This window comes from Vigna angularis, chromosome 5 (genome assembly GCF_016808095.1).
Source record: "Vigna angularis cultivar LongXiaoDou No.4 chromosome 5, ASM1680809v1, whole genome shotgun sequence".
Taxonomy (NCBI): domain Eukaryota; kingdom Viridiplantae; phylum Streptophyta; class Magnoliopsida; order Fabales; family Fabaceae; genus Vigna; species Vigna angularis.
The window spans coordinates 24,517,090-24,535,325 of record NC_068974.1 but is presented as its reverse complement, the minus strand read 5'-3'; the positions used below and the strand labels follow the sequence as shown (position 1 = coordinate 24,535,325).

Here is an 18,236-nt window from a genome sequence, read left to right as displayed (position 1 = left end):
TTGATCGTGCAAAGATTGGCAGGTGCGATCATACCAGCACTAATGCACCGGATCCCATCAGAACTCCGCAGTTAAGCGTGCTTGGGCGAGAGTAGTTCTAGGATGGGTGACCTCCTGGGAAGTCTTCGTGTTGCACCTCTTTTTTGACGTTTTTTTTTTTTTTCCTTTTTGACGTTTTTTTCCGTCCTTGTTAGTTGCAACCAAGTTCCAAAGTACCGCCTACACGACTCCAACTAACTGTTATCACGGCTTTTTCGGATACAAACCATCCACCTCAGGTCACTCGCACGCGTGTCTCGAAGTCTTGAAACTTGTACACGCTGCCGAAGCGATATGTACATTGATCGTGCAAAGATTGGCAGGTGCGATCATACCAGCACTAATGCACCGGATCCCATCAGAACTTCGCAGTTAAGCGTGCTTGGGCGAGAGTAGTACTAGGATGGGTGACCTCCTGGGAAGTCCTCGTGTTGCACCTCTTTTTTGACGTTTTTTTTTTTTCCTTTTTGACGTTTTTTTCCGTCCTTGTTAGTTGCAACCAAGTTCCAAAGTACCGCCTACACGACTCCAACTAACTGTTATCACGGCTTTTTCGGATACAAACCATCCACCTCAGGTCACTCGCACGCGTGTCTCGAAGTCTTGAAACTTGTACACGCTGCCGAAGCGATATGTACATTGATCGTGCAAAGATTGGCTGGTGCGATCATACCAGCACTAATGCACCGGATCCCATCAGAACTCCGCAGTTAAGCGTGCTTGGGCGAGAGTAGTACTAGGATGGGTGACCTCCTGGGAAGTCCTCGTGTTGCACCTCTTTTTTGACGTTTTTTTCCGTCCTTGTTAGTTGCAACCAAGTTCCAAAGTACCGCCTACACGACTCCAACTAACTGTTATCACGGCTTTTTCGGATACAAACCATCCACCTCAGGTCACTCGCACGCGTGTCTCGAAGTCTTGAAACTTGTACACGCTGCCGAAGCGATATGTACATTGATCGTGCAAAGATTGGCTGGTGCGATCATACCAGCACTAATGCACCGGATCCCATCAGAACTCCGCAGTTAAGCGTGCTTGGGCGAGAGTAGTACTAGGATGGGTGACCTCCTGGGAAGTCCTCGTGTTGCACCTCTTTTTTGACGTTTTTTTTTTTTCCTTTTTGACGTTTTTTTCCGTCCTTGTTAGTTGCAACCAAGTTCCAAAGTACCGCCTACACTGTTAGCAAAATGATGAAAATGAAGTTTTGATGATGTCCAAATCAAGTCAAGAAGAAATCAAGATTCAAGATGTTATGAAGACTTGTATTGCTATGGAAAGCTTTTGTAATACTCTTAGAAATATGTATAGGACTTAGATTAGAAAAAGAAAGTGTTTTGTAAAATTACTGTAGCAAAATACTGTAGCACATTACTGTAGCAATGTACTGTAGCAAAACACTGTAGCTAATCGATTAACAGGGGCTGTTAATCGATTAACGTTAATCGATTAACAGAGGGTGTTAATCGATTAACACAGTGACCGTTTGAAAAACTAGCCGTTTTTAGAGCCGTTGGACTATCCGTTGGAGTGTTAATCGATTAACCACTGTAGCTAATCGATTAACACAGTAAGAAAGGCTGAAAACGAAAAATGGAAGAGTCTTTGGATGAGTCTATAAATAGACTCTCATTTCCTCTCAAGAAGAATATCCAGAGACACAGAAACTCTTCCCTTGTGCTCAAAATACTCAGAAATTCTTGAGACTTGTGTGTTCTTGTTCGGCTTGTGAAACTCTTGTCTGTGGAGCTGGTGAAGTGCTGCTACGGTGACAGAGGAAATAGCCGGTTCATCCTTGGTGTGTCTAAGGAGGTGTTCGGAAGAGAATCATCCTTCGTGAAGTATTCGGAGGAGGTGTTCATCCTTTGTGAAGACTCAAAGGAGGTGTAGTTTCATCTCTTATGGTATCAAGAGAGGTGTTTTCTAAACTCTTACAAATTGTATCTTTGTGATTGTAGTTTGTAATTGTTTTGTGATTAGTGAATTGTTTATCTTGTTTTGAGATAAGCGACTGGACGTAGGATTGGTAAGATCCGAACCAGGATAAAATCATCTGTGCAATTTTCTCTCAACCTTACTCTTGCTTTATTTGTCTTTATTAATTGCTAAGTAAGTTTATTTGAGTAGAAATTAAAAGGCACACGTTTGTATTAAAAACCCTCTTGGTTTGTTATTCCACGCTAACCATTCCGCTGCAGCCGCCTCTGACAATTGGTATCAGAGCTTGCTTTGATAGTCATTCAAATGGCAGGATCACATCAAACCTTTGCAGAGGGTGCTTCTATCAATAGACCACCACTATTCACAGGTGAAAATTATGCATTCTGGAAGGTAAGAATGCAAATATTTATGGAATCTATTGATATAGATATTTGGGATGCTGTTGTATCTGGTCCTTTTGTTCCAATTAACAATATGCAGGAACCAAAGCCCCGTGACCAATGGACTGTTGAAGATAAGAGAAAATTTGGTAATGATGTAAAAGCTCGTAATATTATTTCATCTGCTTTAACTGTTGACGAGTTTTACAGGATTTCTATTTGTAAAACTGCACAAGAAATGTGGGAAGTACTTAGAGTAACCCATGAAGGTACAAATGATGTTAAGAGAGCTAGAAAGAATACTTTAATCCAGGAATATGAAATGTTCAGGATGAAGCAAGGAGAAACAATAGTAGATGTTCAGAAACGCTTCACCAACATAGTAAATCATCTTATTGGATTAGGTAAGTCTTTCGATACTAATGAGCTTAATATAAAAATTTTGAAATCTTTAGACAGGTCTTGGCAACCAAAAGTGACTGCAATTTCTGAGTCACAAAATCTCAACACAATGACCATGGCTGCATTATTTGGAAAGTTGAGAGAGCATGAACTGGATCTCGGAAGACTAGATGAAGAAGAAGCAAAAACTAAGAAAAAGACTCTAGCCTTCAAATCTGAGGTAGAAAAGAGCAAAAACAAAATGGAAGATGAAGACTCAGAAGAAGATGAAAATTTGAGTTTACTCATCAAGAGGTTCAATAGGTTCATGAAATCAAAAGGCAAAGGGAGATTCAGAAATGAAAAGAGAGAAAATCAAGGATCTTCCTCAAACTATAGATGTTATGGTTGCGGAGAAAAAGGACATTTAAAAGCAGACTGCCCAAATCAAAAGAAGGGTGAAGAAAAGAAAGAAAAGAAATTCTTCAAGAAAAAGAAAGCATACATCGCATGGGACAATGACAACGAATCAATTTCTGACTCGAGCAGTTCTGATGAAGAAGCAAACATATGTCTAATGGCGGATGACGATGACTCTGGAAGCCAAGTAAGTACATCTAACGATTCAGATAATTCTAGTCAATATGATAGTGAAACTGAATTGCATGATACTTATGCTGCTTTATTAGTAGAATCCGAAAAATTAGATATAGCTCATAAGAAATTGAAAAAGGATTTCAAAGAGTTAAAATTAAATTTTGAAAATATTCTTAAAGAAAATAAAAATTTGAAAATTACTTCTGAAAATTTCTCTAAAATTAATGATAATTTGAAAACTGAATTTACAAATTTATCTGAAGAAAACAAAAGTTTGAAAAATAAATTTTTATATCAAGCGGAAGAAATCAGAAATTTAAAAAGTAAAGTTTTATATTATGAAAAAGAAAAATATGTTGCTAATAATGATTGTGAATCTTGTATAAAATTCAAATATTTTTCTGAAAATACAACCACTGGAGAATGTAGTAAAAATAATGAAAATAAGGTTGTTAAAAATAAGTATGTTCCTAAAAATAAACATAATCATATAACCCGTAGAACTTGGGTAGAAAAAGGAACAACTTATAGGAACACAAATGTTGCATCATGCTTTTATTGTATGAAAAAGGGTCATACATCTAACAAATGTAAAATTAAGCATTATGGTGTTCCAAGTGGTAGATATATTTGGGTTGTAAAATGATTTCAAATTTTCAAACTAACCCAAAGGACCCATACAAAATAGTTGGGTACTTATTGTTTAAAATTTAGAATTTCTTTAAAAACAATATTGTTTTGTTCTAAATATTTGAAAAGAAGAATTAAGAAATTTTTATTCCAAGGTAGATGGAACTATTTTTCAAACGGAAAACATTTGAAATAGAAGAATGTGTGCATGTTGTCTTTGATGAAATTGTAGACCTTGAGGCAAAACCTCTTGAGTCAGTTGAATTACATGCAGGCAATGATGAAGATTTGTAGAAGACAACAAATGAAGCAAAGAATGATGACAACCCTCAAGATGAAGATCTCAACAATGTTTTATAAGCTCTTTCTCCTAAAAATATTTGCTTTAAATATCCTATTGTGCATGTTTGAATGAATCTTTAAATTTGAAATATTTTTAGCTCATATGCATACATGCTTTTATTAAGGGGGAGTATTATCTTATGGGGAGAACATCAAACACAACTTTTTAATTATGATCAAAAAGGGGGAGAAAATGTTTAAAGCTTATTTGCCTATTTGTGCTATTTGTGCTTATTCACTAATGCACTCTTTCTTCCATAAGTTGTGTTTTAAATACAGATTATTACCAAAAGCTTTAAATCAAGGAGTTTTTGATCATCATCAAAAAGGGGGAGATTGTTAGCAAAATGATGAAAATGAAGTTTTGATGATGTCCAAATCAAGTCAAGAAGAAATCAAGATTCAAGATGTTATGAAGACTTGTATTGCTATGGAAAGCTTTTGTAATACTCTTAGAAATATGTATAGGACTTAGATTAGAAAAAGAAAGTGTTTTGTAAAATTACTGTAGCAAAATACTGTAGCACATTACTGTAGCAATGTACTGTAGCAAAACACTGTAGCTAATCGATTAACAGGGGCTGTTAATCGATTAACGTTAATCGATTAACAGAGGGTGTTAATCGATTAACACAGTGACCGTTTGAAAAACTAGCCGTTTTTAGAGCCGTTGGACTATCCGTTGGAGTGTTAATCGATTAACCACTGTAGCTAATCGATTAACACAGTAAGAAAGGCTGAAAACGAAAAATGGAAGAGTCTTTGGATGAGTCTATAAATAGACTCTCATTTCCTCTCAAGAAGAATATCCAGAGACACAGAAACTCTTCCCTTGTGCTCAAAATACTCAGAAATTCTTGAGACTTGTGTGTTCTTGTTCGGCTTGTGAAACTCTTGTCTGTGGAGCTGGTGAAGTGCTGCTACGGTGACAGAGGAAATAGCCGGTTCATCCTTGGTGTGTCTAAGGAGGTGTTCGGAAGAGAATCATCCTTCGTGAAGTATTCGGAGGAGGTGTTCATCCTTTGTGAAGACTCAAAGGAGGTGTAGTTTCATCTCTTGTGGTATCAAGAGAGGTGTTTTCTAAACTCTTACAAATTGTATCTTTGTGATTGTAGTTTGTAATTGTTTTGTGATTAGTGAATTGTTTATCTTGTTTTGAGATAAGCGACTGGACGTAGGATTGGTAAGATCCGAACCAGGATAAAATCATCTGTGCAATTTTCTCTCAACCTTACTCTTGCTTTATTTGTCTTTATTAATTGCTAAGTAAGTTTATTTGAGTAGAAATTAAAAGGCACACGTTTGTATTAAAAACCCTCTTGGTTTGTTATTCCACGCTAACCATTCCGCTGCAGCCGCTCTGACATACACGACTCCAACTAACTGTTATCACGGCTTTTTCGGATACAAACCATCCACCTCAGGTCACTCGCACGCGTGTCTCGAAGTCTTGAAACTTGTACACGCTGCCGAAGCGATATGTACATTGATCGTGCAAAGATTGGCAGGTGCGATCATACCAGCACTAATGCACCGGATCCCATCAGAACTCCGCAGTTAAGCGTGCTTGGGCGAGAGGATGGGTGACCTCCTGGGAAGTCCTCGTGTTGCACCTCTTTTTTGACGTTTTTTTTTTTTTTCCTTTTTGACGTTTTTTTCCGTCCTTGTTAGTTGCAACCAAGTTCCAAAGTACCGCCTACACGACTCCAACTAACTGTTATCACGGCTTTTTCGGATACAAACCATCCACCTCAGGTCACTCGCACGCGTGTCTCGAAGTCTTGAAACTTGTACACGCTGCCGAAGCGATATGTACATTGATCGTGCAAAGATTGGCAGGTGCGATCATACCAGCACTAATGCACCGGATCCCATCAGAACTCCGCAGTTAAGCGTGCTTGGGCGAGAGTAGTACTAGGATGGGTGACCTCCTGGGAAGTCCTCGTGTTGCACCTCTTTTTTGACGTTTTTTTTTTTTTTCCTTTTTGACGTTTTTTTCCGTCCTTGTTAGTTGCAACCAAGTTCCAAAGTACCGCCTACACGACTCCAACTAACTGTTATCACGGCTTTTTCGGATCCAAACCATCCACCTCAGGTCACTCGCACGCGTGTCTCGAAGTCTTGAAACTTGTACACGCTGCCGAAGCGATATGTACATTGATCGTGTAAAGATTGGCAGGTGCGATCATACCAGCACTAATGCACCGGATCCCATCAGAACTCCGCAGTTAAGCGTGCTTGGGCGAGAGTAGTACTAGGATGGGTGACCTCCTGGGAAGTCCTCGTGTTGCACCTCTTTTTTGACGTTTTTTTTTTCCTTTTTGACGTTTTTTTCCGTTAAGCGTGCTTGGGCGAGAGTAGTACTAGGATGGGTGACCTCCTGGGAAGTCCTCGTGTTGCACCTCTTTTTTGACGTTTTTTTTTTTTCCTTTTTGACGTTTTTTTTCGTCCGTGTTAGTTGCAACCAAGTTCCAAAGTACCGCCTACACGACTCCAACTAACTGTTATCACGGCTTTTTCGGATACAAACCATCCACCTCAGGTCACTCGCACGCGTGTCTCGAAGTCTTGAAACTTGTACACGCTGCCGAAGCAATATGTACATTGATCGTGCAAAGATTGGCAGGTTCGATCATACCAGCACTAATGCACCGGATCCCATCAGAACTCCGCAGTTAAGCGTGCTTGGGCGAGAGTAGTACTAGGATGGGTGACCTCCTGGGAAGTCCTCGTGTTGCACCTCTTTTTTGACGTTTTTTTTTTTTTCCTTTTTGACGTTTTTTTCCGTCCTTGTTAGTTGCAACCAAGTTCCAAAGTACCGCCTACACGACTCCAACTAACTGTTTTCACGGCTTTTTCGGATCCAAACCATCCACCTCAGGTCACTCGCACGCGTGTCTCGAAGTCTTGAAACTTGTACATGCTGCCGAAGCGATATGTACATTGATCGTGCAAAGATTGGCAGGTGCGATCATACCAGCACTAATGCACCGGATCCCATCAGAACTCCGCAGTTAAGCGTGCTTGGGCGAGAGTAGTACTAGGATGGGTGACCTCCTGGGAAGTCCTCGTGTTGCACCTCTTTTTTGACGTTTTTTTTTTTTCCTTTTTGACGTTTTTTTCCGTCCTTGTTAGTTCCAACCAAGTTCCAAAGTACCGCCTACACGACTCCAACTAACTGTTATCACGGTTTTTTCGGATACAAACCATCCACCTCAGGTCACTCGCACGCGTGTCTCGAAGTCTTGAAACTTGTACACGCTGCCGAAGCGATATGTACATTGATCGTGCAAAGATTGGCAGGTGCGATCATACCAGCACTAATGCACCGGATCCCATCAGAACTCCGCAGTTAAGCGTGCTTGGGCGAGAGTAGTACTAGGATGGGTGACCTCCTGGGAAGTCCTCGTGTTGCACCTCTTTTTTGACGTTTTTTTTTTTTTTCCTTTTTGACGTTTTTTTCCGTCCTTGTTAGTTGCAACCAAGTTCCAAAGTGCCGCCTACACGACTCCAACTAACTGTTATCACGGCTTTTTCGGATACAAACCATCCACCTCAGGTCACTCGCACGCGTGTCTCGAAGTCTTGAAACTTGTACACGCTGCCGAAGCGATATGTACATTGATCGTGCAAAGATTGGCAGGTTCGATCATACCAGCACTAATGCACCGGATCCCATCAGAACTCCGCAGTTAAGCGTGCTTGGGCGAGAGTAGTACTAGGATGGGTGACCTCCTGGGAAGTCCTCGTGTTGCACCTCTTTTTTGACGTTTTTTTTTTTTTTTTCCTTTTTGGCGTTTTTTTCCGTCCTTGTTAGTTGCAACCAAGTTCCAAAGTGCCGCCTACACGACTCCAACTAACTGTTATCACGGCTTTTTCGGATACAAACCATCCACCTCAGGTCACTCGCACGCGTGTCTCGAAGTCTTGAAACTTGTACACGCTGCCGAAGCGATATGTACATTGATCGTGCAAAGATTGGCAGGTGCGATCATACCAGCACTAATGCACCGGATCCCATTAGAACTCCGCAGTTAAGCGTGCTTGGGCGAGAGTAGTACTAGGATGGGTGACCTCCTGGGAAGTCCTCGTGTTGCACCTCTTTTTTGACGTTTTTTTTTTTTCCTTTTTGACGTTTTTTTCCGTCCTTGTTAGTTGCAACCAAGTTCCAAAGTACCGCCTACACGACTCCAACTAACTGTTATCACGGCTTTTTCGGATCCAAACCATCCACCTCAGGTCACTCGCACGCGTGTCTCGAAGTCTTGAAACTTGTACACGCTGCCGAAGCGATATGTACATTGATCGTGCAAAGATTGGCAGGTTCGATCATACCAGCACTAATGCACCGGATCCCATCAGAACTCCGCAGTTAAGCGTGCTTGGGCGAGAGTAGTACTAGGATGGGTGACCTCTTGGGAAGTCCTCGTGTTGCACCTCTTTTTTGACGTTTTTTTTTTTTTCCTTTTTGACGTTTTTTTCCGTCCTTGTTAGTTGCAACCAAGTTCCAAAGTACCGCCTACACGACTCCAACTAACTGTTATCACGGCTTTTTCGGATACAAACCATCCACCTCAGGTCACTCGCACGCGTGTCTCGAAGTCTTGAAACTTGTACACGCTGCCGAAGCGATATGTACATTGATCGTGCAAAGATTGGCAGGTGCGATCATACCAGCACTAATGCACCGGATCCCATCAGAACTCCGCAGTTAAGCGTGCTTGGGCGAGAGTAGTACTAGGATGGGTGACCTATTGGGAAGTCCTCGTGTTGCACCTCTTTTTTGACGTTTTTTTTTTTTTTCCTTTTTGACGTTTTTTTCCGTCCTTGTTAGTTGCAACCAAGTTCCAAAGTACCGCCTACACGACTCCAACTAACTGTTATCACGGCTTTTTCGGATCCAAACCATCCACCTCAGGTCACTCGCACGCGTGTCTCGAAGTCTTGAAACTTGTACACGCTGCCGAAGCGATATGTACATTGATCGTGCAAAGATTGGCAGGTGCGATCATACTAGCACTAATGCACCGGATCCCATCAGAACTCCGCAGTTAAGCGTGCTTGGGCGAGAGTAGTACTAGGATGGGTGACCTCCTGGGAAGTCCTCGTGTTGCACCTCTTTTTTGACGTTTTTTTTTTTCCTTTTTGACGTTTTTTTCCGTCCTTGTTAGTTGCAACCAAGTTCCAAAGTACCGCCTACACGACTCCAACTAACTGTTATCACGGCTTTTTCGGATCCAAACCATCCACCTCAGGTCACTCGCACGCGTGTCTCGAAGTCTTGAAACTTGTACACGCTGCCGAAGCGATATGTACATTGATCGTGCAAAGATTGGCAGGTGCGATCATACCAGCACTAATGCACCGGATCCCATCAGAACTCCGCAGTTAAGCGTGCTTGGGCGAGAGTAGTACTAGGATGGGTGACCTCCTGGGAAGTCCTCGTGTTGCACCTCTTTTTTGACGTTTTTTTTTTTTCCTTTTTGACGTTTTTTTCCGTCCTTGTTAGTTGCAACCAAGTTCCAAAGTACCGCCTACACGACTCCAACTAACTGTTATCACGGCTTTTTCGGATCCAAACCATCCACCTCAGGTCACTCGCACGCGTGTCTCGAAGTCTTGAAACTTGTACACGCTGCCGAAGCGATATGTACATTGATCGTGCAAAGATTGGCAGGTTCGATCATACCAGCACTAATGCACCGGATCCCATCAGAACTCCGCAGTTAAGCGTGCTTGGGCGAGAGTAGTACTAGGATGGGTGACCTCTTGGGAAGTCCTCGTGTTGCACCTCTTTTTTGACGTTTTTTTTTTTTCCTTTTTGACGTTTTTTTCCGTCCTTGTTAGTTGCAACCAAGTTCCAAAGTACCGCCTACACGACTCCAACTAACTGTTATCACGGCTTTTTCGGATACAAACCATCCACCTCAGGTCACTCGCACGCGTGTCTCGAAGTCTTGAAACTTGTACACGCTGCCGAAGCGATATGTACATTGATCGTGCAAAGATTGGCAGGTGCGATCATACCAGCACTAATGCACCGGATCCCATCAGAACTCCGCAGTTAAGCGTGCTTGGGCGAGAGTAGTACTAGGATGGGTGACCTCCTGGGAAGTCCTCGTGTTGCACCTCTTTTTTGACGTTTTTTTTTTTTTCCTTTTTGACGTTTTTTTCCGTCCTTGTTAGTTGCAACCAAGTTCCAAAGTACCGCCTACACGACTCCAACTAACTGTTATCACGGCTTTTTCGGATCCAAACCATCCACCTCAGGTCACTCGCACGCGTGTCTCGAAGTCTTGAAACTTGTACACGCTGCCGAAGCGATATGTACATTGATCGTGCAAAGATTGGCAGGTGCGATCATACCAGCACTAATGCACCGGATCCCATCAGAACTCTGCAGTGAAGCATGCTTGGGCGAGAGTAGTACTAGGATGGGTGACCTCCTGGGAAGTCCTCGTGTTGCACCTCTTTTTTGACGTTTTTTTTTTTCCTTTTTGACGTTTTTTTCCGTCCTTGTTAGTTGCAACCAAGTTCCAAAGTACCGCCTACACGACTCCAACTAACTGTTATCACGGCTTTTTCGGATCCAAACCATCCACCTCAGGTCACTCGCACGCGTGTCTTGAAGTCTTGAAACTTGTACACGCTGCCGAAGCGATATGTACATTGATTGTGCAAAGATTGGCAGGTGCGATCATACCAGCACTAATGCACCGGATCCCATCAGAACTCCGCAGTTAAGCGTGCTTGGGCGAGAGTAGTACTAGGATGGGTGACCTCCTGGGAAGTCCTCGTGTTGCACCTCTTTTTTGACGTTTTTTTTTTTTCCTTTTTGACGTTTTTTTCCGTCCTTGTTAGTTGCAACCAAGTTCCAAAGTACCGCCTACACGACTCCAACTAACTGTTATCACGGCTTTTTCGGATACAAACCATCCACCTCAGGTCACTCGCACGCGTGTCTCGAAGTCTTGAAACTTGTACACGCTGCCGAAGCGATATGTACATTGATCGTGCAAAGATTGGCAGGTGCGATCATACCAGCACTAATGCACCGGATCCCATCAGAACTCCGCAGTTAAGCATGCTTGGGCGAGAGTAGTACTAGGATGGGTGACCTCCTGGGAAGTCCTCGTGTTGCACCTCTTTTTTGACGTTTTTTTTTTTTCCTTTTTGACGTTTTTTTCCGTCCTTGTTAGTTGCAACCAAGTTCCAAAGTACCGCCTACACGACTCCAACTAACTGTTATCACGGCTTTTTCGGATCCAAACCATCCACCTCAGGTCACTCGCACGCGTGTCTCGAAGTCTTGAAACTTGTACACGCTGCCGAAGCGATATGTACATTGATCGTGCAAAGATTGGCTGGTGCGATCATACCAGCACTAATGCACCGGATCCCATCAGAACTCCGCAGTTAAGCATGCTTGGGCGAGAGTAGTACTAGGATGGGTGACCTCCTGGGAAGTCCTCGTGTTGCACCTCTTTTTTGACGTTTTTTTTTTTTTCCTTTTTGACGTTTTTTTCCGTCCTTGTTAGTTGCAACCAAGTTCCAAAGTACCGCCTACACGACTCCAACTAACTGTTATCACGGCTTTTTCGGATACAAACCATCCACCTCAGGTCACTCGCACGCGTGTCTCGAAGTCTTGAAACTTGTACACGCTGCCGAAGCGATATGTACATTGATCGTGCAAAGATTGGCAGGTGCGATCATACCAGCACTAATGCACCGGATCCCATCAGAACTCCGCAGTTAAGCATGCTTGGGCGAGAGTAGTACTAGGATGGGTGACCTCCTGGGAAGTCCTCGTGTTGCACCTCTTTTTTGACGTTTTTTTTTTTCCTTTTTGACGTTTTTTTCCGTCCTTGTTAGTTGCAACCAAGTTCCAAAGTCCCGCCTACACGACTCCAACTAACTGTTATCACGGCTTTTTCGGATCCAAACCATCCACCTCAGGTCACTCGCACGCGTGTCTCGAAGTCTTGAAACTTGTACACGCTGCCGAAGCGATATGTACATTGATCGTGCAAAGATTGGCTGGTGTGATCATACCAGCACTAATGCACCGGATCCCATCAGAACTCCGCAGTTAAGCATGCTTGGGCGAGAGTAGTACTAGGATGGGTGACCTCCTGGGAAGTCCTCGTGTTGCACCTCTTTTTTGACGTTTTTTTCCGTCCTTGTTAGTTGCAACCAAGTTCCAAAGTACCGCCTACACGACTCCAACTAACTGTTATCACGGCTTTTTCGGATCCAAACCATCCACCTCAGGTCACTCGCACGCGTGTCTCGAAGTCTTGAAACTTGTACACGCTGCCGAAGCGATATGTACATTGATCGTGCAAAGATTGGCAGGTGCGATAATACCAGCACTAATGCACCGGATCCCATCAGAACTCCGCAGTTAAGCGTGCTTGGGCGAGAGTAGTACTAGGATGAGTGACCTCCTGGGAAGTCCTCGTGTTGCACCTCTTTTTTGACGTTTTTTTTTTTTTCCTTTTTGACGTTTTTTTCCGTCCTTGTTAGTTGCAACCAAGTTCCAAAGTACCGCCTACACGACTCCAACTAACTGTTATCACGGCTTTTTCGGATACAAACCATCCACCTCAGGTCACTCGCACGCGTGTCTCGAAGTCTTGAAACTTGTACACGCTGCCGAAGCGATATGTACATTGATCGTGCAAAGATTGGCTGGTGCGATCATACCAGCACTAATGCACCGGATCCCATCAGAACTTCGCAGTTAAGCATGCTTGGGCGAGAGTAGTACTAGGATGGGTGACCTCCTGGGAAGTCCTCGTGTTGCACCTCTTTTTTGACGTTTTTTTTTTTTTCCTTTTTGACGTTTTTTTCCGTCCTTGTTAGTTGCAACCAAGTTCCAAAGTACCGCCTACACGACTCCAACTAACTGTTATCACGGCTTTTTCGGATACAAACCATCCACCTCAGGTCACTCGCACGCGTGTCTCGAAGTCTTGAAACTTGTACACGCTGCCGAAGCGATATGTACATTGATCGTGCAAAGATTGGCAGGTGCGATCATACCAGCACTAATGCACCGGATCCCATCAGAACTCCGCAGTTAAGCATGCTTGGGCGAGAGTAGTACTAGGATGGGTGACCTCCTGGGAAGTCCTCGTGTTGCACCTCTTTTTTGACGTTTTTTTTTTTCCTTTTTGACGTTTTTTTCCGTCCTTGTTAGTTGCAACCAAGTTCCAAAGTACCGCCTACACGACTCCAACTAACTGTTATCACGGCTTTTTCGGATCCAAACCATCCACCTCAGGTCACTCGCACGCGTGTCTCGAAGTCTTGAAACTTGTACACGCTGCCGAAGCGATATGTACATTGATCGTGCAAAGATTGGCAGGTGCGATCATACCAGCACTAATGCACCGGATCCCATCAGAACTCTGCAGTTAAGCGTGCTTGGGCGAGAGTAGTACTAGGATGGGTGACCTCCTGGGAAGTCCTCGTGTTGCACCTCTTTTTTGACGTTTTTTTTTTTCCTTTTTGACGTTTTTTTCCGACCTTGTTAGTTGCAACCAAGTTCCAAAGTACCGCCTACACGACTCCAACTAACTGTTATCACGGCTTTTTCGGATCCAAACCATCCACCTCAGGTCACTCGCACGCGTGTCTCGAAGTCTTGAAACTTGTACACGCTGCCGAAGCGATATGTACATTGATCGTGCAAAGATTGGCAGGTGCGATCATACCAGCACTAATGCACCGGATCCCATCAGAACTCCGCAGTTAAGCGTGCTTGGGCGAGAGTAGTACTAGGATGGGTGACCTCCTGGGAAGTCCTCGTGTTGCACCTCTTTTTTGACGTTTTTTTTTTTTTCCTTTTTGACGTTTTTTTCCGTCCTTGTTAGTTGCAACCAAGTTCCAAAGTACCGCCTACACGACTCCAACTAACTGTTATCACGGCTTTTTCGGATCCAAACCATCCACCTCAGGTCACTCGCACGCGTGTCTCGAAGTCTTGAAACTTGTACACGCTGCCGAAGCCATATGTACATTGATCGTGCAAAGATTGGCAGGTGCGATCATACCAGCACTAATGCACCGGATCCCATCAGAACTCCGCAGTTAAGCGTGCTTGGGCGAGAGTAGTACTAGGATGGGTGACCTCCTGGGAAGTCCTCGTGTTGCACCTCTTTTTTGACGTTTTTTTCCGTCCTTGTTAGTTGCAACCAAGTTCCAAAGTACCGCCTACACGACTCCAACTAACTGTTATCACGGCTTTTTCGGATCCAAACCATCCACCTCAGGTCACTCGCACGCGTGTCTCGAAGTCTTGAAACTTGTACACGCTGCCGAAGCCATATGTACATTGATCGTGCAAAGATTGGCAGGTGCGATCATACCAGCACTAATGCACCGGATCCCATCAGACGAGAGTAGTACTAGGATGGGTGACCTCCTGGGAAGTCCTCGTGTTGCACCTCTTTTTTGACGTTTTTTTTTTCCTTTTTGACGTTTTTTTCCGTCCTTGTTAGTTGCAACCAAGTTCCAAAGTACCGCCTACACGACTCCAACTAACTGTTATCACGGCTTTTTCGGATCCAAACCATCCACCTCAGGTCACTCGCACGCGTGTCTCGAAGTCTTGAAACTTGTACACGGTGCCGAAGCCATATGTACATTGATCGTGCAAAGATTGGCAGGTGCGATCATACCAGCACTAATGCACCGGATCCCATCAGAACTCCGCAGTTAAGCGTGCTTGGGCGAGAGTAGTACTAGGTTGGGTGACCTCCTGGGAAGTCCTCGATTTGCACCTCTTTTTTGACATTTTTTTTTTCCTTTTTGACGTTTTTTTCCGTCCTTGTTAGTTGCAACCAAGTTCCAAAGTACCGCCTACACGACTCCAACTAACTGTTATCACGGCTTTTTCGGATCCAAACCATCCACCTCAGGTCACTCGCACGCGTGTCTCGAAGTCTTGAAACTTGTACACGCTGCCGAAGCCATATGTACATTGATCGTGCAAAGATTGGCAGGTGCGATCATACCAGCACTAATGCACCGGATCCCATCAGAACTCCGCAGTTAAGCGTGCTTGGGCGAGAGTAGTACTAGGATGGGTGACCTCCTGGGAAGTCCTCGTGTTGCACCTCTTTTTTGACGTTTTTTTCCGTCCTTGTTAGTTGCAACCAAGTTCCAAAGTACCGCCTACACGACTCCAACTAACTGTTATCACGGCTTTTTCGGATCCAAACCATCCACCTCAGGTCACTCGCACGCGTGTCTCGAAGTCTTGAAACTTGTACACGCTGCCGAAGCCATATGTACATTGATCGTGCAAAGATTGGCAGGTGCGATCATACCAGCACTAATGCACCGGATCCCATCAGACGAGAGTAGTACTAGGATGGGTGACCTCCTGGGAAGTCCTCGTGTTGCACCTCTTTTTTGACGTTTTTTTTTTTCCTTTTTGACGTTTTTTTCCGTCCTTGTTAGTTGCAACCAAGTTCCAAAGTACCGCCTACACGACTCCAACTAACTGTTATCACGGCTTTTTCGGATCCAAACCATCCACCTCAGGTCACTCGCACGCGTGTCTCGAAGTCTTGAAACTTGTACACGGTGCCGAAGCCATATGTACATTGATCGTGCAAAGATTGGCAGGTGCGATCATACCAGCACTAATGCACCGGATCCCATCAGAACTCCGCAGTTAAGCGTGCTTGGGCGAGAGTAGTACTAGGTTGGGTGACCTCCTGGGAAGTCCTCGATTTGCACCTCTTTTTTGACATTTTTTTTTTCCTTTTTGACGTTTTTTTCCGTCCTTGTTAGTTGCAACCAAGTTCCAAAGTACCGCCTACACGACTCCAACTAACTGTTATCACGGCTTTTTCGGATCCAAACCATCCACCTCAGGTCACTCGCACGCGTGTCTCGAAGTCTTGAAACTTGTACACGCTGCCGAAGCCATATGTACATTGATCGTGCAAAGATTGGCAGGTGCGATCATACCAGCACTAATGCACCGGATCCCATCAGACGAGAGTAGTACTAGGATGGGTGACCTCCTGGGAAGTCCTCGTGTTGCACCTCTTTTTTGACGTTTTTTTTTTCCTTTTTGACGTTTTTTTCCGTCCTTGTTAGTTGCAACCAAGTTCCAAAGTACCGCCTACACGACTCCAACTAACTGTTATCACGGCTTTTTCGGATCCAAACCATCCACCTCAGGTCACTCGCACGCGTGTCTCGAAGTCTTGAAACTTGTACACGGTGCCGAAGCCATATGTACATTGATCGTGCAAAGATTGGCAGGTGCGATCATACCAGCACTAATGCACCGGATCCCATCAGAACTCCGCAGTTAAGCGTGCTTGGGCGAGAGTAGTACTAGGTTGGGTGACCTCCTGGGAAGTCCTCGTGTTGCACCTCTTTTTTGACATTTTTTTTTCCTTTTTGACGTTTTTTTCCGTCCTTGTTAGTTGCAACCAAGTTCCAAAGTACCGCCTACACGACTCCAACTAACTGTTATCACGGCTTTTTCGGATCCAAACCATCCACCTCAGGTCACTCGCACGCGTGTCTCGAAGTCTTGAAACTTGTACACGCTGCCGAAGCCATATGTACATTGATCGTGCAAAGATTGGCAGGTGCGATCATACCAGCACTAATGCACCGGATCCCATCAGAACTCCGCAGTTAAGCGTGCTTGGGCGAGAGTAGTACTAGGATGGGTGACCTCCTGGGAAGTCCTCGTGTTGCACCTCTTTTTTGACTTTTTTTTTTTCCTTTTTGACGTTTTTTTCCGTCCTTGTTAGTTGCAACCAAGTTCCAAAGTACCGCCTACACGACTCCAACTAACTGTTATCACGGCTTTTTCGGATCCAAACCATCCACCTCAGGTCACTCGCACGCGTGTCTCGAAGTCTTGAAACTTGTACACGCTGCCGAAGCCATATGTACATTGATCGTGCAAAGATTGGCAGGTGCGATCATACCAGCACTAATGCACCGGATCCCATCAGAACTCCGCAGTTAAGGGTGCTTGGGCGAGAGTAGTACTAGGATGGGTGACCTCCTGGGAAGTCCTCGTGTTGCACCTCTTTTTTGACGTTTTTTTTTTTTTCCTTTTTGACGTTTTTTTCCGTCCTTGTTAGTTGCAACCAAGTTCCAAAGTACCGCCTACACGACTCCAACTAACTGTTATCACGGCTTTTTCGGATCCAAACCATCCACCTCAGGTCACTCGCACGCGTGTCTCGAAGTCTTGAAACTTGTACACGCTGCCGAAGCCATATGTACATTGATCGTGCAAAGATTGGCAGGTGCGATCATACCAGCACTAATGCACCGGATCCCATCAGAACTCCGCAGTTAAGCGTGCTTGGGCGAGAGTAGTACTAGGATGGGTGACCTCCTGGGAAGTCCTCGTGTTGCACCTCTTTTTTGACGTTTTTTTTTTTTCCTTTTTGACGTTTTTTTCCGTCCTTGTTAGTTGCAACCAAGTTCCAAAGTACCGCCTACACGACTCCAACTAACTGTTATCACGGCTTTTTCGGATCCAAACCATCCACCTCAGGTCACTCGCACGCGTGTCTCGAAGTCTTGAAACTTGTACACGCTGCCGAAGCCATATGTACATTGATCGTGCAAAGATTGACAGGTGCGATCATACCAGCACTAATGCACCGGATCCCATCATAACTCCGCAGTTAAGCGTGCTTGGGCGAGAGTAGTACTAGGATGGGTGACCTCCTGGGAAGTCCTCGTGTTGCACCTCTTTTTTGACGTTTTTTTTTTCCTTTTTGACGTTTTTTTCCGTCCTTGTTAGTTGCAACCAAGTTCCAAAGTACCGCCTACACGACTCCAACTAACTGTTATCACGGCTTTTTCGGATCCAAACCATCCACCTCAGGTCACTCACACGCGTGTCTCGAAGTCTTGAAACTTGTACAC

At 44.3% G+C, this 18,236-nt stretch overlaps 37 non-coding genes and 1 pseudogene across 37 annotated transcripts; all 38 read left to right on the top strand.

Moving 5' to 3' along the window:
• Window positions 1–20: 20 nt before the first annotated feature.
• LOC128196996 (5S ribosomal RNA) lies at window positions 21–139 on the top strand. Its single transcript, XR_008249402.1, has one exon. It is a non-coding gene; the product is annotated as a 5S ribosomal RNA (ribosomal RNA).
• A 221-nt stretch (window positions 140–360) lies between these two features.
• LOC128196929 (5S ribosomal RNA) lies at window positions 361–479 on the top strand. The gene has a single exon (XR_008249335.1). It is a non-coding gene; the product is annotated as a 5S ribosomal RNA (ribosomal RNA).
• Window positions 480–698: 219 nt separating this feature from the next.
• Window positions 699–817, top strand: LOC128196910 (5S ribosomal RNA). Its single transcript, XR_008249316.1, has one exon. It is a non-coding gene; the product is annotated as a 5S ribosomal RNA (ribosomal RNA).
• Window positions 818–1,013: 196 nt separating this feature from the next.
• LOC128196908 (5S ribosomal RNA) lies at window positions 1,014–1,132 on the top strand. Its single transcript, XR_008249314.1, has one exon. It is a non-coding gene; the product is annotated as a 5S ribosomal RNA (ribosomal RNA).
• Window positions 1,133–5,813: 4,681 nt separating this feature from the next.
• Window positions 5,814–5,923, top strand: LOC128197282 (5S ribosomal RNA; annotated as a pseudogene).
• Window positions 5,924–6,144: 221 nt separating this feature from the next.
• On the top strand, window positions 6,145–6,263 carry LOC128196876 (5S ribosomal RNA). The gene has a single exon (XR_008249282.1). It is a non-coding gene; the product is annotated as a 5S ribosomal RNA (ribosomal RNA).
• A 221-nt stretch (window positions 6,264–6,484) lies between these two features.
• On the top strand, window positions 6,485–6,603 carry LOC128196865 (5S ribosomal RNA). Its single transcript, XR_008249271.1, has one exon. It is a non-coding gene; the product is annotated as a 5S ribosomal RNA (ribosomal RNA).
• Window positions 6,604–6,931: 328 nt separating this feature from the next.
• LOC128196965 (5S ribosomal RNA) lies at window positions 6,932–7,050 on the top strand. Its single transcript, XR_008249371.1, has one exon. It is a non-coding gene; the product is annotated as a 5S ribosomal RNA (ribosomal RNA).
• A 220-nt stretch (window positions 7,051–7,270) lies between these two features.
• On the top strand, window positions 7,271–7,389 carry LOC128196854 (5S ribosomal RNA). The gene has a single exon (XR_008249261.1). It is a non-coding gene; the product is annotated as a 5S ribosomal RNA (ribosomal RNA).
• Window positions 7,390–7,608: 219 nt separating this feature from the next.
• Window positions 7,609–7,727, top strand: LOC128196843 (5S ribosomal RNA). The gene has a single exon (XR_008249250.1). It is a non-coding gene; the product is annotated as a 5S ribosomal RNA (ribosomal RNA).
• A 221-nt stretch (window positions 7,728–7,948) lies between these two features.
• Window positions 7,949–8,067, top strand: LOC128196963 (5S ribosomal RNA). The gene has a single exon (XR_008249369.1). It is a non-coding gene; the product is annotated as a 5S ribosomal RNA (ribosomal RNA).
• Window positions 8,068–8,290: 223 nt separating this feature from the next.
• Window positions 8,291–8,409, top strand: LOC128196895 (5S ribosomal RNA). The gene has a single exon (XR_008249301.1). It is a non-coding gene; the product is annotated as a 5S ribosomal RNA (ribosomal RNA).
• Window positions 8,410–8,628: 219 nt separating this feature from the next.
• On the top strand, window positions 8,629–8,747 carry LOC128196984 (5S ribosomal RNA). Its single transcript, XR_008249390.1, has one exon. It is a non-coding gene; the product is annotated as a 5S ribosomal RNA (ribosomal RNA).
• Window positions 8,748–8,967: 220 nt separating this feature from the next.
• On the top strand, window positions 8,968–9,086 carry LOC128196927 (5S ribosomal RNA). The gene has a single exon (XR_008249333.1). It is a non-coding gene; the product is annotated as a 5S ribosomal RNA (ribosomal RNA).
• A 221-nt stretch (window positions 9,087–9,307) lies between these two features.
• Window positions 9,308–9,426, top strand: LOC128196921 (5S ribosomal RNA). The gene has a single exon (XR_008249327.1). It is a non-coding gene; the product is annotated as a 5S ribosomal RNA (ribosomal RNA).
• Window positions 9,427–9,644: 218 nt separating this feature from the next.
• LOC128196832 (5S ribosomal RNA) lies at window positions 9,645–9,763 on the top strand. The gene has a single exon (XR_008249238.1). It is a non-coding gene; the product is annotated as a 5S ribosomal RNA (ribosomal RNA).
• Window positions 9,764–9,982: 219 nt separating this feature from the next.
• Window positions 9,983–10,101, top strand: LOC128196983 (5S ribosomal RNA). The gene has a single exon (XR_008249389.1). It is a non-coding gene; the product is annotated as a 5S ribosomal RNA (ribosomal RNA).
• A 219-nt stretch (window positions 10,102–10,320) lies between these two features.
• Window positions 10,321–10,439, top strand: LOC128197307 (5S ribosomal RNA). Its single transcript, XR_008249694.1, has one exon. It is a non-coding gene; the product is annotated as a 5S ribosomal RNA (ribosomal RNA).
• Window positions 10,440–10,659: 220 nt separating this feature from the next.
• On the top strand, window positions 10,660–10,778 carry LOC128197017 (5S ribosomal RNA). The gene has a single exon (XR_008249423.1). It is a non-coding gene; the product is annotated as a 5S ribosomal RNA (ribosomal RNA).
• A 218-nt stretch (window positions 10,779–10,996) lies between these two features.
• Window positions 10,997–11,115, top strand: LOC128197300 (5S ribosomal RNA). The gene has a single exon (XR_008249687.1). It is a non-coding gene; the product is annotated as a 5S ribosomal RNA (ribosomal RNA).
• Window positions 11,116–11,334: 219 nt separating this feature from the next.
• Window positions 11,335–11,453, top strand: LOC128196935 (5S ribosomal RNA). The gene has a single exon (XR_008249341.1). It is a non-coding gene; the product is annotated as a 5S ribosomal RNA (ribosomal RNA).
• Window positions 11,454–11,672: 219 nt separating this feature from the next.
• On the top strand, window positions 11,673–11,791 carry LOC128196960 (5S ribosomal RNA). The gene has a single exon (XR_008249366.1). It is a non-coding gene; the product is annotated as a 5S ribosomal RNA (ribosomal RNA).
• A 220-nt stretch (window positions 11,792–12,011) lies between these two features.
• Window positions 12,012–12,130, top strand: LOC128196934 (5S ribosomal RNA). The gene has a single exon (XR_008249340.1). It is a non-coding gene; the product is annotated as a 5S ribosomal RNA (ribosomal RNA).
• A 218-nt stretch (window positions 12,131–12,348) lies between these two features.
• Window positions 12,349–12,467, top strand: LOC128196999 (5S ribosomal RNA). Its single transcript, XR_008249405.1, has one exon. It is a non-coding gene; the product is annotated as a 5S ribosomal RNA (ribosomal RNA).
• A 196-nt stretch (window positions 12,468–12,663) lies between these two features.
• On the top strand, window positions 12,664–12,782 carry LOC128196994 (5S ribosomal RNA). Its single transcript, XR_008249400.1, has one exon. It is a non-coding gene; the product is annotated as a 5S ribosomal RNA (ribosomal RNA).
• Window positions 12,783–13,002: 220 nt separating this feature from the next.
• Window positions 13,003–13,121, top strand: LOC128197030 (5S ribosomal RNA). Its single transcript, XR_008249436.1, has one exon. It is a non-coding gene; the product is annotated as a 5S ribosomal RNA (ribosomal RNA).
• Window positions 13,122–13,341: 220 nt separating this feature from the next.
• On the top strand, window positions 13,342–13,460 carry LOC128196933 (5S ribosomal RNA). The gene has a single exon (XR_008249339.1). It is a non-coding gene; the product is annotated as a 5S ribosomal RNA (ribosomal RNA).
• Window positions 13,461–13,678: 218 nt separating this feature from the next.
• Window positions 13,679–13,797, top strand: LOC128196922 (5S ribosomal RNA). The gene has a single exon (XR_008249328.1). It is a non-coding gene; the product is annotated as a 5S ribosomal RNA (ribosomal RNA).
• Window positions 13,798–14,015: 218 nt separating this feature from the next.
• On the top strand, window positions 14,016–14,134 carry LOC128197299 (5S ribosomal RNA). The gene has a single exon (XR_008249686.1). It is a non-coding gene; the product is annotated as a 5S ribosomal RNA (ribosomal RNA).
• Window positions 14,135–14,354: 220 nt separating this feature from the next.
• On the top strand, window positions 14,355–14,473 carry LOC128197298 (5S ribosomal RNA). Its single transcript, XR_008249685.1, has one exon. It is a non-coding gene; the product is annotated as a 5S ribosomal RNA (ribosomal RNA).
• A 508-nt stretch (window positions 14,474–14,981) lies between these two features.
• On the top strand, window positions 14,982–15,100 carry LOC128196989 (5S ribosomal RNA). The gene has a single exon (XR_008249395.1). It is a non-coding gene; the product is annotated as a 5S ribosomal RNA (ribosomal RNA).
• A 217-nt stretch (window positions 15,101–15,317) lies between these two features.
• On the top strand, window positions 15,318–15,436 carry LOC128197297 (5S ribosomal RNA). Its single transcript, XR_008249684.1, has one exon. It is a non-coding gene; the product is annotated as a 5S ribosomal RNA (ribosomal RNA).
• A 509-nt stretch (window positions 15,437–15,945) lies between these two features.
• On the top strand, window positions 15,946–16,064 carry LOC128196988 (5S ribosomal RNA). Its single transcript, XR_008249394.1, has one exon. It is a non-coding gene; the product is annotated as a 5S ribosomal RNA (ribosomal RNA).
• Window positions 16,065–16,593: 529 nt separating this feature from the next.
• Window positions 16,594–16,712, top strand: LOC128196900 (5S ribosomal RNA). Its single transcript, XR_008249306.1, has one exon. It is a non-coding gene; the product is annotated as a 5S ribosomal RNA (ribosomal RNA).
• A 216-nt stretch (window positions 16,713–16,928) lies between these two features.
• LOC128197295 (5S ribosomal RNA) lies at window positions 16,929–17,047 on the top strand. Its single transcript, XR_008249682.1, has one exon. It is a non-coding gene; the product is annotated as a 5S ribosomal RNA (ribosomal RNA).
• Window positions 17,048–17,264: 217 nt separating this feature from the next.
• On the top strand, window positions 17,265–17,383 carry LOC128196890 (5S ribosomal RNA). Its single transcript, XR_008249296.1, has one exon. It is a non-coding gene; the product is annotated as a 5S ribosomal RNA (ribosomal RNA).
• Window positions 17,384–17,603: 220 nt separating this feature from the next.
• LOC128197294 (5S ribosomal RNA) lies at window positions 17,604–17,722 on the top strand. Its single transcript, XR_008249681.1, has one exon. It is a non-coding gene; the product is annotated as a 5S ribosomal RNA (ribosomal RNA).
• Window positions 17,723–17,941: 219 nt separating this feature from the next.
• LOC128196991 (5S ribosomal RNA) lies at window positions 17,942–18,060 on the top strand. The gene has a single exon (XR_008249397.1). It is a non-coding gene; the product is annotated as a 5S ribosomal RNA (ribosomal RNA).
• Window positions 18,061–18,236: the final 176 nt, after the last annotated feature.